A 19,793-nucleotide genomic window follows, 5' to 3' on the forward strand; every position below is an offset into this window, starting at 1 on the left:
GGGGTTGTTGACACAGGTACAAAAATGTTGTGCTGACCCCAGATGTCCCCTTTGTTCTAATGCAGACAGAAAAAATGACACGTGAGGATGAAAAAGTATATTCTATTCAGAAATGTGCCAGACCATCGAAATCTGTGCGTGCGTATGCATGTTGCCTGCATGCACACAGGTCTTCCAAGAAAAAAAAAAAAACTAAAAGAAATTGCAGCTGAGCTAGATGCATTCAGGGATCAGTGTCAGTCTGTTGAACAAATTATCACTTTTTTAAAAACAACCCTGCAGTCTTCACTCAGGCAAAACACCATTTGAATTCACATGAGTTTTGTCTGAATAAGAATTCCAGCACTAGGCCCACTTTTAGAAAGCAGAATCCTTTTCCCCAGACATTTAAATCCTTCTGAACAGCACGAAAACTGCCCAATAAATCAAAAAAGAAATACCTCTGACCTTACATTCTCCATTCAGGTTAGGAGATCATCTGTTTGACCATGCACTACAGAGTATGGTGCAAAAAGACAGCTTCCAAATCCAGATCCTAGTGGAACATTTTAATCAGATGTACAGAACAATCATATGAGCAATGATGATAAAATGGAGCAATTATGCCAAAGCACATGGTCTTGGAGGATCTGTAGATAAAATAGAGCACCCTTTGTATTTCAGCACTACAAAAGTTATGGCTGTTCTCACAAACTACTGCTGATGCACAAGCTGAAGCCTTTTAGAAATGAATTTTCATCCTGTAGCAAGTCTTAAAAGGGAAACATTTCCACAAAAAGAAATGCACGTTGCCAGTATTTGTCTATCTTGTTCATTTTCTTTGCTGTTTAATTGGGGTCTACACAACCAAGCTTCTCCTTTACTTATTATTTGTATTGCAGTTGCATCTTGGAGCACCAATCAGGGATTAGCACCCTATTGCGTACACATGCATATACACACACACACACAGGCAGCAAAATCCTGACCTCATAGAAGTCAATAGGAGCTTTGTCATTGACTTGAATGGGGCAAGGATCTCACCCATCATCTTCTTGATCCAGTGGTGAAATTACATCCTGTGAGCAAACCCTTCAGTCTTTACTCACACAAAACTCCTAATGAGGCCACTGGGAGTTTTGTCTCAGTAAAAATGCCAGGTGTGGCCCCTTTTGATAATGAAAGCATCATCTGTTGTCACCACCTTTTCCATGATGTCATATATTTAGCATTATGATTTAATGGCAGGATGAAATAGGAGAAGATGAGCTGTGAGGGAAGAAGTGCTTGTTTACCACACAAAGGGCCAAAGTCTACTTCTGGATGTGTAAACATCCCCCTGTATTGAATTCAATGGGAATTAAGTGCACATGTGAGGGAAGGAGGTGGATCAAAGAGTAGAACTGTTCAGAAAATGGGTTTTTCTTCCACAGAATATTTGACACTTTGGCTGAAAACTCAAATATTCTGGTTCGGAAATGCTATCATGACGCCTCATGGAAGTTGTAGTTCAGGCACTTCATGCTCCCATTGTTCTCAATAGGCCAGACACTTTGCCTAGACAACATCTCCCATGATGCATCACAGTCTGTCCTCTTGGGGAGTTATGAGCTGCCTCATGGGGCATAAACATTTCTGTTTTCTGGTGTTCGGTGAGGTTTTTGACCAAGTTAACTTTCTGAAGTTAGGGGACACTTTTCATGCAAAATTTCATTTGGTGGAAAATCCAATTTTTCTGTCAAAAATAATTTTGACATAAGATTTTTGACCAGCCCTACCAAAGAGTTACGCTAAATGGTAAGCTAGGTAAGAAAACCGAAGAGTATGGCCTGCGGTGAAATCACAGGATGGGGAGGTAGGACCTCGTAGGTCTGATTCTTATGTCACTTTATACCAGTGTAGCTTCTTTGACTTCAGTAAAGTTACTCTTGATTTAAACTGCTAGAAGTGAGAGAACAATGGAACCAGCCCCTGGCTCTGCCACTAATTTACCATGTGAGCTTGGCCAAGTCAATTTCACTTTGGATTAGTTTTCCAATTTGTAAAATGGGGATAGTATTTACCTACTCCACGGGGACACTGAGATACCGTAGTGGTGAGGACCATATACGTTGCTTGATAGAATGTCTGTTGCTTTGAGATATTTGAGTGGAAAGCATGATATAAAGACATGAGCAAACTGGATTATGTGGAAGTCGGCTGTATTCTTATTGGTACACTCCTTTCTGAAACGTCCACTTCCATGCTGAGTGCTACTCCTTAACTAGAAGGATGTTTTTTCCAGAGTCTGAAATTATAAAAATAAATACATTGATGTGTTAGGGTAAGTGAGTGTTGTGTGGAGTGGCATTGTGTTATTAAGGATCCATGCTGGGAACAGTCTGTGGTTTGTCTAGTTTGTTGAGCCTCAGAGGAAGAGAATTTACATCATGTGTGGTGACCACAGCTATAACCAGTTGAGTGGTTTCTCTTATATAATTAGAGATTGCTTTTAGTTTTAATCAGTTGCTATTTAAAGGTCCATGCAGTAACTGATTTACAAGACGTTTCAGAACGTTGCATCCAGCTGCAGTAAAGCCACAAATAAACAGCAAACAGGGACCATATGAAAAGTCAAATGAACTTATCAGAAAGTTTTTAAAGTCAATTCATGCAAACTCTCACCCAAAATAACATCCCGTTCTTCGTAGCACCCAGAATAACGAAGTCACTTGTTGAATGACTCCAGTGTCCTCCTCTCCATGTGCTAACTTTTCCTTAACATCCAAAACTTTGCTTCATTGACTATTGCAGACAAGTAGTTTGTTATAGTGCTTGTAGAGTGTGTTAGTCCTGAACTTATTTAAACTTTACATTCTATGGTGCTGAGTTTTAAAAACCTCATAAAACTCAAATAAACATTATCTATCCATCTGCAGTCACACAGATTTACACACCCATACATTTGTTTATTTTTTTTAGTAATTGGTTTAATATGGAGACTTCAGACCCAGCAGCAAAATAGTCAGATTGACAGGAGCTGAAGAAGCCAGATGGTAGAACTGAGCAAGAGAGAGTGAGTCAATTTCTGCCCTGATTTTCTCCATGAACACTGTTGGGGTTGCACAGCATTTAGTCCTACCTATTTAGCTGAAGAGAAGGGATCAGTTGTTACACCCCATTCCGCCAATCCTGTGGCTAGCTGGAGGCCAGTTCAGCCTCTGGCTCAACTTAGAGCAGCCTCAGGATTGTTCTAACTTGTATTGACTGAGAGTGGCCCTAAAGGGGCCGTGACACCAGCCAGGGATCGCCAGCATGCAGCAGCATCTGGCCATGCTCTCTCCTGAGCCACATGCTATATGTGAAAGTAGGAGGGGTGGAATTAACTCAGGGCCATCAGGGATTGCCACACTATGGGAATTCTCAGCTGGCTGGGCAGCCAAAAAAGTGGCACAAAGGAGCTGTGGTGGGAGCTGGCCAATTGTGACCAAACAGGTATAACTGAGAACTTTCTCCTCCTTTGCTAGACCAGATGGATAGGCTTGTGAGCTAAAACAAAACCTGCCTTAAGCGTTCATTTCGGTGTCCACCTATCAGTGTGCAGAGGTGTAAAGCATTCATTACCCGACTCCAAAAAACAAACAAAAAACACTTCGGTAAGGAGTTGAGTACAGTTTGTGGATTTTCTATAAAAACTAATTATAGACTTTATTACTAAGGGCCACATACATTTCCCCCTCTTCTGGGAGTCATTCAATAAACTTTATGTTCTGAGGTTGAGCAGAATGGCTGCAGCTTAATGCTGTGTTTTATTCACGTTCCCTTGTACTCCAACGCCTGGTTATTGCTAGTGTCCCTGTGTGGATTTTTTTTTTCCCTTCTGAATTTATATTAAAAAGCCTGAGATGCTGCGTGAGGGGGTCTTTCTTCTTAGAGAAGAAGCATATTTTTTTCAAAGCAGGTTTATAACTGTATCATGTTATAATTGGATCGGTTCAATTTGGGGATGGGTGCAGTGCAGACTCAGTCCCCAGACTAAGGGCTCATTCTGAATTGCAATAAAGATTGATCATTTCCAGGCAAACCAGCTGGTAGGCCAGTAAACGTAACTAGCATTGCAATCACCTACACCACTAGAGAATAGGCTGAAATCTGGGCAATAGCTGATAGGAGAACAAAGACAAGGATGCCATTGTTCCTTAGACAGTTTTGAACCGGATTCTGCAACCCTTGCTCACGAGACTAGTCCAAGTGAAGTCACTGGGACAGCTTGTGAGAGTAGGGACTACTCACATGAGGAAGAGTTGCAGAGAAGAAACTATTTCAACCTGTCTGCAGCAGCTGCCAGTGTGTGCTGACAGGATCCTTTGGCTGAAACACGTTCTTCCCTTTGAAGATCAAACACTCTTCTAAATCTATGCTCTGGTGCAGAGAACACAGTGATTTACATTGTTCCTTGAGCCATGGGTCTGGAGAACCTATTTTCTACCACATTATCAAGAAGCTTTTCTCAGTGAGGTTCTGTGAAGGAGGAAATGTAATCCATCAGCTGAAGTTTTGAGATCCTTAGCATCCATATATACAGCTCTCTCACAGTAGCCTTATGATTATGCTACTGCAATTCAGCAGGGTCAAAACAAGAGGAAACAACGTCTAGAAACTAAACATAACCCTGCCTCAAACTAAAGTCACATCCAAGAAATGCACCCACAAGGAAACAAATTCAGAACTGAGGCTGTCACAGTGGTTTTGATTTAGCCCTTTTTTATCTGAGCCATTCCAGCATTTAAGAGCTTCTATCCACAGAGCTCGCTCTTTAATGGAAATAAATTAGGAAAGAGCCCATTTAGGATGAATATTGGGGAAAAAAGTCTCTTGGCAGTGAGATGTATTAGGCTGTAAAATAAGTTCCCAAGAAAAATAGTGGGACTTTTAAAAACAAGACTAATCAGCACACTAGAGATTGTACAGTAGTGCAGGGAACAGTGCGGTATGGCAGGGAGTTGGACTGGGTGACCAAACAGGGCTTTTTCCGTCTCTTATGGGGGAGATTTTCAAAGGCATAAAGGGTAATTAGGCACCTAACTCCCATGGAAAGTTGAGTGCCTTTGAAAAAATCCCCCAGTGATTCTATTAGCACTTCTAAAGCATCCATTCTCACACTATCAAGGGTCCCCCACCACTCATCAAGATTCCATTCTGTTGAGACAAGTACCTATTTCACTACTGTCAGCTGAATCTGTGGAGTTATGGAAAGGTAGTGTGCATCCAGGCTGTGGACAATCTGTCTGTTTGAGGGCATGGGGGAGAGTGCTAGCCCCCAAATCCTATTAGAAGCTGAAATTCATATAGGGTTGGAGCTAAAGCCCTCTGAAGTCAATGGGAATCTTTCTGTTGACTTTGGATCAGGCCTATAATATTTTTTTTTTTCTTCTTCGTTTGACATTGCTTGGTGCAGAGACCTCAGAGAGGGGAATTACTTTCTTGACAGAATAGACAGACTGCAGGTTTTACATCTGCCTTAACTCAAATCATCCTCCTTTCCTAAGTTTGTGTCAGCTTTTATTTTACCATAGTCTTTTACATTTCATAAATATTAATTCCCCAAATATTCCCTGTTATTTAATAGTTCACATCTATCACAGGCATTTCTGCTTTCTTGTCACACACAGATGTCATTCTCTGCCATCAAAAGCATGGAGCATTTTCAAAAGAAGCTGTTCAGCCCAGAGATAAAGGAGCAATATTTTACTGCACGTATTATTTATTGTGGTTCTTTATGGTTCTTTCCCTTCATTTTCTAATGCATCCATCTGCCCTCTGAGGCTCTTGTTCACCTGCTTCCTTGGAGGGGACTGCTATGCTTTTTTAATCAGTTAACCAAATCCTGTCTAGTAGGCCAGCGTTTCAGAATATTTCACGGTATGTGCCAGCATCAAAGTGACATAAAGGACATTTTTGGCTAGTTGCCATTTAAAGCCAGATAGTTACAGGCTGCCTGGGAGCAATTGGATCACTATAACTTTCTCGCCTTCTCACCTACAATGCATACCGTGCCTTAAACCCATTTAGAGATGTTGGTGTCTGGATTAGTAAAAACCTGCATGTTAATTTGGACTGTTGGTAGTATTTTATTTTGGCTTCACCCACCAACATGCTTTGTTTCTCATAATTAATACTGGTTCTCTAAGCTGGCCGCATTTGGCACAATGTTTCGCCCTACTATTCCACAGAAACTGTATCCCTCTTGTGTGTCTCTGCTCCTTACGAAACATGTAGTACTTTTCCAGGAAAACAACACCACCTTTTACATTTAGCCTGGTAAGTACACATGCATGGGCCAGTTATTTTCCCTGTAACGTACTGGTTGATTTCCAGTGAGGCGCTAAATCTTCATTTAAATTCTTACATTTAAACAAACAAACATGAAGCTGCTCTTTGTTCGTGCGTACAAGGTTCCATGATTTTCTTCCATTGCAAAACATCTGGGCACTGACGACTTTCACTGAACTAAAGGGTTTGCTCAGATCTCAGTGATTCAGAAAGTTTATGATCTATCAAACCAGCTATATGTACTGCTAGAATAGGCGCTGTACATTTTAACAGACAGATAATGCCAATTGCCAACCTGTTAAGTTCCTCAGTGCCACTGATTTAGCTTGGCAATTAAACCCAGAGGTGAGTTCTCAAGAGCTGTGGTGAGAAATGAACAAATGACAATGAAGGTAGGATGTGCATCCAAGCAATAACTTTTGGCCCCTTGTCTACGACCACTGAAACCCTGCTCACATCTATCATAGGCCCAATGTAACTAGCATCGTTTCAACCATAGATTCTGATTCATTAAAGCAGCCCTACTTGGGAAAGCATTTCAGCATGTGCTTAAAACCCACTTATTTCAACAGCACTTTAAGCATGTGCTTTAAGTGCTGTCCTGAATTGGGGCCATAGTGTGGAAGCAGCCTTGGCAATGTTTTAAGGCAAATCCTGCCAGGGTCTCCCTCCCCAGTCTCTGCTGCTGTGGAGGGCCTGACAAGCCCCACCGGTAGAACGGTTTCTCTGTGCAGAGTGTGACGCAGCATGCGAGGAGCCCCTGCGGGTGGTTAGCCAGTCCTGCCAATCCCAAGAGTTCAATAATCAGGAGTTAGGACCCAGTCTCTGGGATGTATCAAGCAGGAGAGCTAGAAACTCACCCAAAAAAAAGGCTGAAATTCTCACACAAAACACATGTTTTTGTCTTACAGTCCCAGCTCCCAGAGTCAAGACAGATAACCAAGTTGGGAGAGTGGGCCACACTGGGTTAGCATGCCTTGCCCAAGGCAGAACTGTGCTCTGTAGGGGCTTCTTCCGTGCTGCTGGGCATGTGTGGAGAGAGAGGCTAGGGGCAGGGCTTGACTGGGTGGCACTATGGCAGTGTGGCTCTGCTGGCAGAGGAGGGGGAGTGCAGCAGTGTGAGAGCACCTCTCTGTGGCTCAAAAACAACGAGGAGCCCTTGTGGCACCTTAGAGACTAACACATTTGTTTGGGCATAAGCTTTCGTGGGCTAAAGCCCACGTCATCAGATGTATGGAGTGGAAAATACAGGAGCAGGTATAAATACATGAAAAGATGTGAGTTGCCTTACCAAGTGTGAGGTCAGTCTAACGAGACAATTCAATTAACAGCAGGATACCAAGGGAGGAAAAATAACTTTTGAAGTGGTAATGAGAGTGGCCCATTTCAGACAGTTGACAAGAACTGTGGCTTAGTTCTGTGGCTCAGTTTCCACATCTGGAAGCAGGGGAAGTGTCAAGGACTTTGATGTCTCCAGATGAAAAGTACCATATGAAAGCGAAGTGTTATTTTTATCCCAGCCCTCAGTCTGCAAGAGTGGCTGCAGATGCAGCTTCAGGAGGAGGAATCCATCCTGTCACCACCTGTTGTGCTCCCTGCCAGAGGTCTATTTACTGGAATTTAAAACTGCAACTAGGATTTATTCCTGTTGTGTGTGTATCTATCTGCTACCTCAGACCCTAATATTGCAGTTCACACCTACTGTCTGCCCAGATTTTAACATTCTTGGGCCTGATCCAAGGTGCACTGTATTCATGGAGAGACTCCCATTGACTTCAGTGGTCTTTAGGTCAGGCCCATAGTTGGGTTCTTAAGCATTATTGGTACAATCGACTCTCGCATAGAAAAATCAATGAGGGGTGGCGGGGGAGGTAATAATTCCATCTAAAGTGTTTGTGTGGAGTGAAGAGGAGACTAATTTAGGTCCATAGGCTGCAGGGGTCAAAAGAAAATTCAGCAAGAGCCAACTCTGAGCTGCAAAAAAGGGCATCCCTTTTCTCCATGTGTGGGCTTTAAGTCTCCTGGCTGGCTGTTTAGTGGCTCATGTCGGCTCAGCTAAGCATGGCAAGGATTCTCTCTTCCTCGCAATGGGATAAACTAACCTGCTGTTTAGCTCCACTCAAGTGTTTCTTTTCTCATTGTAGATGCAGGCAAGAGATTGTGAATCATTAAAAGCTAAACAGGAGCAGATGTTCTGTATCAGGTTTAAAGTAGCAGTGTGTGGTAGCTGCTTTATCTTAATCTTCTAAATAGTATGTATGTTTTGGAGCAGCCTCTTATCCATTCTGTTTAATATTTGTGCCTTCCTTGGAAAGCGTTTGCGTCTTTTTTTCTTCTTGAACTGCGGGATTGAAAGTTCAACTGGACTGTGAACCCAGGACTGGTAGAGTTCTGCACAGGAGAAGTTTTAAAAAAGAGCTGCAGAGGCCAGAGTGAGAACAGCTAGTGAGACACTACAGTGAAAAAAGTCAGAGCAGACAATAGGCAGAATGAAAAATAAATGCGAACCTTAAACTATCAAAATCCTATAGAATTCCAATGATCTCCGGGCACGCCTCCAACCTCTGCCGACAGGAGTGCTGGGGCTCTTCCAGTGCAGCCAAAACACGGTGGGATTGCTAATGTGAGAGGAAGTGCTTTGGACCAATACAGTGTTTCTGCTTTATTTATGAAGGCAAAAAGATGATGGGTGAAGAAAAGAGTGAGAGGGAAAAGAGACAAATGAATAAAAACCAGAGTCAATATACTGTGAAGCTCCCACACTTGTATCATTGTAGCTTTGGAATGCGGGCAGGCTCTTCTGTTCCGAACATGCGGCACACATTTCACGTTAGCTAGGAAAACAAGGGGTTTGGGGACGGTTGTTTTTGTTTTTTAAATTAACAAATCATTGGGGGTCCTGAGAGGAGGTGGATCTGGCCTGCACAACCCTTCTTGCTGGTGAGAATGCATGAAATGGAAAAACTAACAAGCTGTGACTTTTAGAGCTCCAGCTGGAGTTTGCAGGGCTGGAAGTCAGGGGTAGGGGTTAACTATTTCTACTTGTCACCTGAGAATATTTGCTCTTGAAATCATTGAGACATGACAATGGGTGAAACCTTCCAATGCCATCATCTTAGTCTCTCTTGAATGTGGAGCCATATTTTAAGGGCTAAAAGGGAACTGGGGGTAGAGAGTCACACCTCCCTAGCTAGAACTCCTGGAAGCTTGTGCCGCCCTGCGGTACAATGTCTCCAGGGGCAGACAAGGCAGCCTCTCTGGAAAGCCATGTTTCTGGGTTTGCTAGTTCCTGCAGCAACAGTGGTGCATAGAAGCCCTGGCATGCTGGAGAGCTGTTGTGCCTGGTTCTTGTCTGGTTGCATGAAGAGAAGTCTCCTGGTGCCCTCCCCACCTTTTGTGTGGGGAGTAAGCAGTCTCATCTCGCCCTAAGTCAAAAACGGAAAGTGAGCAAACACAGTATCCAAAGTGTCTCCAGACCAACAGCATGAGATGTCCGACCGACAGAGAGCTCAACTGGACTCAACCCCATTTGTGAAATGCTCGCAAAGGGAAGGATTGATGCCTTGCCCTGCTGCTGTCTTTAAAACAGTCTGTGTCATCACAGAATTCACTATCTGTACAATAGCCCCTTGGTCTGGAACTGCTGCATCTCCGATACAAGCATGCATTCGGCTTCATTTTCTAGCAATGAAAGATATTGTAACTCCTGGTCTAAGCTGATGCATTTATTTTAATGTAATAGGGTCACCCAGTCTAAACCACTATCAATAATTTAAACAAGAAAGGATAAACATCCTGCCAGTAAATCTGTTTGCATTTTAAATTAAACATGAAAGGTATCTTGAGGCATTTTATGCCCCTGTTATTTTATATTGCTAGGTCAGCAACCTTACAGTAGATGTATTAGCATCAGTGTTCAAAGGGAAATCTGCCGCCTAGAAATTCACCGTGCTTTGTGCCATAGCAACTCTGTGGGACCCTTGCAGAGGTTTCATTGGGCCTCTGCACCTCCTTGTGTACTGGGCAGGAGGGATCCCACACTCAGCAGCACAGAGAGGGACAGTGCAAGTGAGCCAGAAGAAGTTGCCACTGGCTCCTTACTTATGTGAATCCAGCAGTAGGAAATCCTACATGGAGGGTACAGAGGCACACGTTCTCCAGCTGCAGCCAATAATTTAAAGTGTGGCCTCTGCTAGCAGATGGACCATGTCTTCACGGTTTGCCCTTTTTATCTTGTAAACTAGTGTGTGAATTTAGTGCTGGGTTAAAGTGTCATACTGCTAGCCCTAGCTAAGGACATTTTCTATTCACTCACCTTACCGGTGCAGCCTCCACCCTGCCCTACCAAAGTGTTTCAGTCCTGCCCTGGAAGGACCATCTCCAGGCATGAGAAGGCAGGTCAGCCTCCCTGCCCTCTCAGTCCTTAGGCATGATCTGAAATATGGTCTTCTGCTCTTTCAAAGCCCATCCATCGCGTAGGAATTTCATTCTTTTCCATGTTACTAGCATTCCTTGTTAAACCAAGAGAAAAAGAGCCGTTTCCCTTGAAAAACAATGACAAGCAAGTAAAAAGAAAACCCATTCCGTACGCATAGAATTATAGTCACGTTGAAGGATCTCTTAACCTAGTCCCTTTCCAAGGCTATAATGTGGGGGGAAAGTGCAGCGGGTTTAAACCACATGATACTAATCTCACCTGCATTGAAGGAGAAGCTCCAGATGGTACCACTTTACGGCAACAGGCACCACCCTTCCATTAGAGAACCACGCAGAGGATGAAGGGAAGGGTGCTGGCTGTTCATCTGGGATCGAAGCCATTATGCCTGGGCTGGGCAGGCTGGCTCAAGGTGGGCAGCGTCGAGGCTATGCCAGGTATACCTTGCTGCACCATTATAAAGAAGGCGAGTGCACCTCCATCTAGTGCATGCTGTTGACCCCAGCCATACACACAGCTGAGTGTCTGGACTTGCCCCTGGCTACAGACTGTGCCTCTCTTGGGCCATTGTATTGTAGCTAGCCCCTTCTCCTACCACTTTTTGGGTCCTGCCCTGCTGTTTTCATGGGAATGGGGAGAGGGCAACATTCCCAAATCCTATGACCCCACAGAGCCGGTGAGCAGGAGCTAGGCAATGTAAAAAGGAATATGCCAGGAGATAGGAATGACCTAGCTGTTTAAGGGTTTACATCCTGACAGCTACAGCCTGGCACTTATTTGAAAAACTTATTGCTGGAGCTCTGTTGCCTCCCATTCCTGATGGAGTCTTCAAGCAGCCGGCGGAGCAGGACAAGGCTGCGAAGGCAACAAAAGGGGAGTCAGCGTTTTAAGCAGATCAGTGGAGGGGAAAAAAATAGAACCTGGCAAGTGTTCAGAATCCATGAAAGGAACATAATGCAAGGCAAGCAGCCATAGGCTGCAGCCTGACAATTCAGGAGCAAACAGAAAGCAAACCGTAAGAGTGGCTTCCCACCCCGTAAGCTTTTCCCAAGGAAATGAGCTAAGAGTGAGAACTTCGAAAAAATAGAAAGGAGCGAGTAGGTTTTTTAAAAAGAAAACACACCCTAAACTAGTTTAAAAGGAAAAATCTGTTGATTTTACTGTAAATTAAAATTTTGCACCCTGCCCTAAAAATAGATGAACTATTATATCAGTTATCAGGTGAGACAAAACTCAGACAGACAGGAAGGTAACAAGATGTTATACAGTTCATATGAATTATTTTTAAAATTTCCCATAGATTTTGAGGTCAGAAGGCTTTATGTGGCAATTTAAGGGGCTTAAAAATGTAACAAGGAACTCGCTGAATTAGTTCTCACGTGGTTATTTGGGAATTTGTGTCACAATTGTTTTCCTGTTGTGCTTAGACCCAGGGAGATGCAGCCTTTTCAGAAAGTGCCTGGTGGTCAAATTTGCAGAGCATTAAAATGGTGCATTGTGTGTTTTTGGCATTGTTGCTGGCTCGTGCTGGCATTAATGGGAAGGGGCACTGAGGGAAAGCAGTTGCAACAGCATTGTGCCAATCAGAGCTGCTACTTAAGGAAGCTTGCGGTGGAGTTGTTTGCTGCTTACTGCTGCCAGTGGGTTTCTCTTTGTGCACAGGAACTGAGATGGCTTGGAGGGAAATTTTCATTTCATTTACAACCCCTCTTCATTGCATATTGTCATTATCCTGTCTTGCTCTGTCTTTGGGGCTCATCCTGAGAGGTGTGAGAAACCCCAGCTCCAACCCCAACTCTGCTTTGGGTCGGAACCTCTAATATTTGTCTTTAATCAGAAGAAAACAAAAAGTTACAAAGAGGTAGAGGAAGCCCACTTTTCTTTCTAACCTAGTAAATGATATTGCTGTGCAAGTAGATTCTACTGCAGAAATATTTGCTGGAAAGTCCTATTGTCTTTAAGTTTATAAATGGCTGATAGCATTTTAATAGGAGATTTTTTAAACGCGTGGAGTCACACTATTCTTTTGCTACCTAAGTAGGAAGGTGAGAAAGCAGGATTTTGGGCAACTTCCAGTTCCTTTGGTGTTGCTATATATGAAATGCCCACCCACACCCACTTTCCCTCGCCCCCTCCCTGTCCTCATTCAAGTCTCTCAAGACACTTTTCTTTCAGAAAGGCTACAGTAGGGAGCTAACAACATAGAACAAAACTTCAGGTTACTCCCTCTGCTTCGTGTCCTAGCACATCCTTTCTTCTCTGTAGTTATCTTAAAACATGTCAGCCCAAGCCCAAAGAACTTATCAGTGCTTTGTACATTAATTTATAATAACTCATAGTTATTTAAGAGATAAGTGGGAGGGCTGCAAGGCAAATTAAGTCAGCTGCTCAAAAACTTGTGGCTTTTGTAGATCAGTGTCTAATGACTCAAGGCCCAATTCTGCAAGCCCTCCACCTGTCAAATTACCATAGACCTTAGTGGGAGTTCTGCACACAGGGGGTTTACAAGATCAAACTGAAAGGTCTGTTTTAACTCACCCATTAGGTCCTGGATTTGACTCCTGTATCAGGATGCTCATACTCCTCATAGTGCAGTGTACCATAGACATGAACTGGTGATAGCTGTCCACAGCATGTCTGAAACAATGTGGCAGTCATACCATCAGGGGGGCAATATACAGTGGCTACTGGGGATATTCCCCAAAGTGAAATGATGGGAACTCTCAAGCCCCTGCTGCGAACAGCTTTGGATGAATCTAGGCAGATTGCATTCCCCTTGATTCTTTCCAGTTACCGCGTTGGGAACCTCTTCCTTTTTATAGGTTTCAGAGTAACAGCCGTGTTAGTCTGTATTCGCAAAAAGAAAAGGAGTACTTGTGGCACCTTAGAGACTAACAAAATAAATTGGTTAGTCTCTAAGGTGCCACAAGTACTCCTTTTCTTCTTCCTTTTTATGGAATTCAGCAATGTGTTAGCAGTGTCATAACAGATACTGAAAGTGTATGGTGACCTCGAGCAATGCAGGTGAGACAGCAGGAAGGTTTTTCATTTTAAATTAAATTTGTAAATGGTAGGAACTTTTAGTTTTTAATATGAACAGTGATTTATGATGGTATGAGCCAAAAGTGGACAAATTCATCAAACATACTGTCTTTTTCTGTCATAGAAGGACCAGATCAAAGTCACATGATTGTTAGACTTTCGGAGCCAGATCTCCAGTTGGTATAAATGCGTGTAGCTCCACTGCCTACAACAGAGCGACACCAGTTTACACTAAGGGTTTAGCCTTTGGTTTCCTTGGTTTCGCTACTGTTTTATGAGACAATGAATTGGAAATCTGCCAAATTAAACTCTTTTCCTTTCTACCAGCCACTTTATAACACTGAAAATATTATGCAACATGCTTTTAGTACATGCAACTTGAGACACCAAGTTTCCCTTCTGTATGTTAGGTCCCAAGAAATGCTGCAGCACTAATATTCCTCTTCAAATTATCCTGGGTTCATGATCTTTGTCCTTCCTGAGGCTCCCGTCTGTCCTCCAAAAATACTGTATTTAAATTGATTATTTTAACCACACCTTTATCGCCATTGTTCTCTGTTGTTGCCCGTCTAGGATACTGCCAGAATGCTTATTTCCAAGTTGTATTTAAAGCAGGGGTGGGCAAACTTTTTGGCCCAAGGGCCACATCTGGGTATGGAAATTGTATAGCAGGCCATGAGTGGTCACAAAATTAGGGGTTGGGGTGCGGAAGAGGGTGAGGACTCTGGCTGGGGAGCGTGGGCTCTGGGGTGGGGCCAGAAATGAGGAGTTCAGGTTATGGGAGGGTGCTCCGGGCTGGGACCGAGGGGTTCAGAGGGTGGGAGGGAGATCAGGGCTGGGGCAGGGGGTTGGGGCACAGGAGAGAGTCAGGGGGGTAGGCTCCGGGTAGCGCTTACCTCAAGCAGCTCCCAGAAGCAGCAGCAGCAGCAGCATGTTCCCTCTCCTACGCGGAGGTGCAGCCAAGCAGCTCTGTGCGCTGCCCTGTCCGCAGGTACCGCCCCTGAAGCTCCCATTGGCCACGGTTCCTGGCCAATGGGAGCTGCGGGGGAAGCGCTTGGGGTGGGGCAGGGTGCGGAGCCCGCTGGCTGCCCCTACTTGTAGGTGCTGGAGGGGGGGACATGCCGCTGCTTCTGGGAGCTGCACGGAGTTGGGCAAGCCACTGACCCCAGCGGAAACTCGAGGGCCAGATTAAAACATCTGGAGGGCCGGATGTAGCCCCCAGGTCATAGTTTGCCCACCCCTGTTGTAGAGACTCAGGCTGCAGCCAAATCAACCTTGACTTTAGTAGAGCTAAACTTTAGTAGTCTAGCTACAAAAGATGGATTTTAAGTGTCTAATATTTACAGATTTGTCATGGGACTAAATAAAGCAGAGTTCTGACAATATCTCCAAATCTATTGGGTTACCTTTAAAATCAAACCCCCAGCTAAATTTATTTCAAGGCACAGTTCTAAATTATTGACCTACAGTACACATTTCTGGTCCAAAATAACGTAAAGTCTTCACTACAACAGATATTCTTTTGAGAAGGGCAAATTGGGAGGTTAACCAATGCTGAGGTATTTGAGGAAAATCTTTTTTTTAGTGACATACGGGTATTTCCTCACTCCCCCATTAGGGAAATGCCTTAAGTGCAGATATCTAAATGAACTGGAACAAGCCAAATACCCATAAAGCCTGAAGTATAACACACTACTTAAGGAAATGTTTTCAATTAGCAGGTCAGATTCTGAAGATGCTGCTTGACCATGAAGCCAGGAAAGGCCCTCAAAGTTTAGCTCACCCTGCTGTGCTTATGTAGCCAGAAGAAAATACCTCCCAGCTCATTATTGTAATTTATCCTCTGGCAATAAATCTGTAGTTCTCTGTGTTGAAGGTTGATGGCTGTCAATTTGTCAGCAAATGCAGGTCCCAGTAGCATATGCCCCTGCAGAGAAACAGCACAAAACCATGACACATGCCTAGCTATGGGCATGATCCAGCAAAGAGCTGAGTGTCCTGAAGAAAAATAATGGATGATGATCAGCAACTCACAAGAGAAGCTCAGCCCCTCCCTGGATCAGGCCCTGACGTTGCAAGGCACGGGATGAGCTTAGCAATAACACACAGTTTCTCTTTTCTTTGAATTTAGCCATGCTTTAGGTATTCCATCTAATGTCACTTAAAGATAACTAAAACTAATATTCAGCACACGTACCCTACCTGACAGTTTCTACAGAAGTCAAGAGCATGGAAAGCAGCTGATTTGTTAACCCTCAAAACATTAAAGGATCCATCTATGTTACACACACACACACACACACACATATATCCCCAGGTGAGCAGAACCCTTAAAAAAACAAACAGGTCTCTTTTCCTTTGTATTTCATCTGAGATCTAAATGAGGCCAGCACCTCTATTAGTAGCTCTTTCTGGTATCAGACTGTTGGCTAATTATTTGTTGCTGCTGGACCTGAGATTGAGAGCTGAAGAAACTATTTGTGGTGTGTTGTCCTGCTTCACCCTGATGCCACGTCAGGAGAGTGAGAAACTTTTCCGTTTTTATATGGTCTTTTATCTGTCTCAAAGGTTACCACGCCAACAGGAAAGAAACCATGACTGAGGGTCAGTCTCATGAGGGTAAAACAAATGCATTTTAGCATGTCTTCAAAAACTGTAAGCACTTTCCTGAATCAATGCCTAACTTAGTGAATAAACTAAAACACGTGTTGATCTTCCTTTCCTGCTGCCCCCACCCCATCCCCACTCTTGACTTCAGTGGGACTTAAACACATGCTTAAAGTGCTATCCTAACCAAGGATGGATTTAAGTGTTTGCTTAAGTACTTTCCTCAATCAAGGCTGCAATTAATTAACTCTAGCAGTGAATTTATCCAAACCTAAGAACAGGGTCCACGTTATCCTTTCAGTTACATTTCCATAACTGCTACTGAAGCCCAGCATATAATGACTTCAGTGGGAAGTATGAGCACGTACTAGCTGTTTGATTTGCCTCTCTCCCAATCCATGGGTGAGATCTGATTCCACTTGTTATTTCAGCACCCAGAGTAAATTGTTCAAATAGCCTCTGGGTATATTTTCCTTTGCTTTGCACTGACATAGCTAAACTTAGAATCACAAGCATGTCTTTAAAGGAGACTAACTGTGCAGCTTTAGAAAAAACAAACCTGCAAGATCAAATTCATCCCTAGGTTAAGTAGATGCAGTTTCAGAATCAGCAGCAGATTTGCGTCTCTTTTCCACGTTGAGCCAATGAAGTCAATAAGTGACTTTGTCCCTGCACAGAATATAGAATGAAATGCTGGTTCTGGGCCACAGCACAAGAAACTTCAGAGTTAATATTTAATATACTTATTTTAAAATAAGAGTCAGGGCACACTTAGGATAATATACAATGCAATTTTAATAAGTCCTGGGGTAGACAGTACATGGAATATAGGTCAGTTTGGCAGGAGACTGCTTGGTATCACCCTATGAATTCAGTCAGTGGCTGCGTTACCTTAACTGACCTCTGGGCTGCACCGTGAGAGTCCTTTGATGTCTCCCTCCACTTCAGTTTGAGACCTATAATCACCTCTTATCACTAAGTGAATACCAGTAGTGTGCTCTTCCTGTGGATAGAGAAGATGACAGCTGCTTCCTAAGATTCATTTGATATGTGGGTCAGCCATCGAAGAGCATTTGCTTCACTAGTGGGGAGCGAACCTGCCTATAAATGCCAAGAACAATGCACCTGCTTCACTTTGCCTCAGTCTTTAATAAGGCTAATGAGGATCTTAGGGATAATGGTTGCATGACAAACGGGAATGAGGATATGGAGGTAGATATTACCATATCTGAGGTAGAAGTGAAACTCAAACAGCTTAATGGGACTAAATCGGGGGGCCCAAGAATATTAAATAGTCATCCAAGAATATTAAAGGAATTGGCACATGAAATTGCAAGCCCATTAGCAAGAATTTTTAATAAATCTGTAAACTCAGGGGTTGTACAGTACGATTGGAGAATTGCGAACATAGTTCCTATTTTTAAGAAAGGGAAAAAAAGTAATCCGGGTAACTACAGGCCTGTTAGTTTGATATCTGTAGTATGCAAGGTCTTGAAAAAAATTTTGAAGGAGAAAGTAGTTAAGGATATTGAGGTCAATGGTAAATGGGACAAAATACAACATGGTTTCACAAAAGGTAGATCGTGCCAAACCAACCTGATCTCCTTCTTTGAGAAAGTAACAGATTTTTTAGACAAAGGAAACGCAGTGGATCTAATTTACCTAGATTTCAGTAAGGCATTTGATACCGTGCCACAGGGGGAATTATTAGTTAAATTGGAAAAGATGGGGATCAATATGAAAATTGAAAGATGGATAAGGAATTGGTTAACAGGGAGACTACAGCAGGTCATACTGAAAGGTGAACTGTCAGGCTGGAGGGAGGTTACCAGTGGAGTTCCTCAGGGATCAATTTTGGGACCAATCTTATTTAATCTTTTTATTACTGACCTCGGCACAAAAAGTGGGAGTGTGCTAATAAAGTTTGCGGATGATACTAAGCTGGGAGGTATTGCCAATTTAGAGAGACCGGGATATCCTACAGGAGGATCTGGATGACCTTGTAAACTGGAGTAATAGTAATAGGATGAAATTTAATAGTGAGAAGTGTAAGGTCATGCATTTAGGGATTAATAACAAGAATTTTAGATAGAAGCTGGGGACGCATCAATTAGAAGTAAGGGAGGAGGAGAAGGACCTTGGAATATTGGTTGATCACAGAATGACTATGACCTGCCAATGTGATATGGCCATGAAAAAAGCTAATGTGGTCTTGGGATGCCTCAGGTGAGGTATTTCCAGTAGAGATAAGGAGGTTTTAGTACCGTTATACAAGGCACTGGTGAGACCTCATCTGGAATAATGTGTGCAGTTTTGGTCTCCCATGTTTAAGACGGATTTAAAGGATTTAAGAATTCAAACTGGAACAGGTACAGAGAAGGGCTACTAGGATAATCCGAGGAATGGAAAACCTGTCTTATGAAAGGAGACTCAAGGAGCTTGGCTTGTTTAGCCTAACCAAAAGAAGGTTGAGGGGAGATATGATTGCTCTCTATAAATAAATCAGAGGGATAAATACTGGAGAGGGAGAGGAATTATTTAAGCTCAGTACCAATGTGGACACAAGAACAAATGGATATAAACTGACCATGAGGAAGTTTAGACTTGAAATTAGACGAATGTTTCTGACCATCAGAGGATTGAAGTTCTGGAATAGCCTTCCAAGGGAAGCAGTGGGGGCAAAAGACCTATCTGGCTTCAAGATTAAACTTGATAGGTTTATGGAGATGGTATGATGGGATAACATGATTTTGGCAATTAATTGATCTTTAAACATTCATGGTAAATAGGCCCAATGGCCTGTGATGGGATGTTAGATGGGGTGGGATCTGAGTTACTACAGAGAATTCTTTCTTGGGTATCTGGCTGGTGAATCTTGCCCATATGCTCAGGGTTCAGTTGATCGCCATATTTGGGGTTGGGAAGGAATTTTCCTCCAGGGCAGATTGGAAGAGGCCCTGGAGGTTTTTCACCTTCCTCTGTAGCATAGGGCATAGGTCACTTGCTGGGGGATTCTCTGCTCCTTGAAGTCTTTAAACCATGGTTTGAGGACTTCAATAGCTCAGACATAGGTGAGAGGTTTATCGCAGGAGTGGGTGGGTGAGATTCTGTGGCCTGCGTTGTGCAGGAGGTCAGACTAGATGATCATAATGGTCCCTTCTGACCTTAATATCTATGAAAGGTAGCACAACTATTGATTTCACCGCAGTTACACCACCATGCATCAGCAGTGAAGTTAGTGCACTCTTCAAGAAGTCTGACCCAGTAGGCAAAAGTCTACAGTGAAGCTCCCAGTCGCAGGTCTTCTGCAAGGTGTTGATTATCTTCCATGCTCTGGGGATGGCTGAATAGTTCAAGTGCTGTAGAGTGTATATTAAATAGAGTGGTTTCAGAGTAGCAGCCGTGTTAGTCTGTATCT

General features: G+C 43.3%; 1 protein-coding gene and 1 long non-coding RNA gene across 5 annotated transcripts in view; one reads left to right on the top strand and one right to left on the bottom strand.

The window, feature by feature from the left end:
* Window positions 1–19,793, top strand: part of CHST11 (carbohydrate sulfotransferase 11) — a 233,059-nt gene that overhangs the window by 203,416 nt on the left and 9,850 nt on the right. The window lies entirely within an intron of this gene.
* LOC141978665 (uncharacterized) lies at window positions 638–17,030 on the bottom strand. Of its 2 annotated transcripts, none has more exons than XR_012636412.1 (3): window positions 16,935–17,030; window positions 13,265–13,363; window positions 638–2,266 (listed from the first exon to the last, which is right to left on the bottom strand). It is a non-coding gene; the product is annotated as an uncharacterized LOC141978665 (long non-coding RNA). The 2 variants fall into 2 exon arrangements; XR_012636413.1 differs by lacking the exon at window positions 16,935–17,030 and adding an exon at window positions 14,665–14,712.

Source organism: Natator depressus, chromosome 1 (assembly GCF_965152275.1).
Source record: "Natator depressus isolate rNatDep1 chromosome 1, rNatDep2.hap1, whole genome shotgun sequence".
Taxonomy (NCBI): domain Eukaryota; kingdom Metazoa; phylum Chordata; order Testudines; family Cheloniidae; genus Natator; species Natator depressus.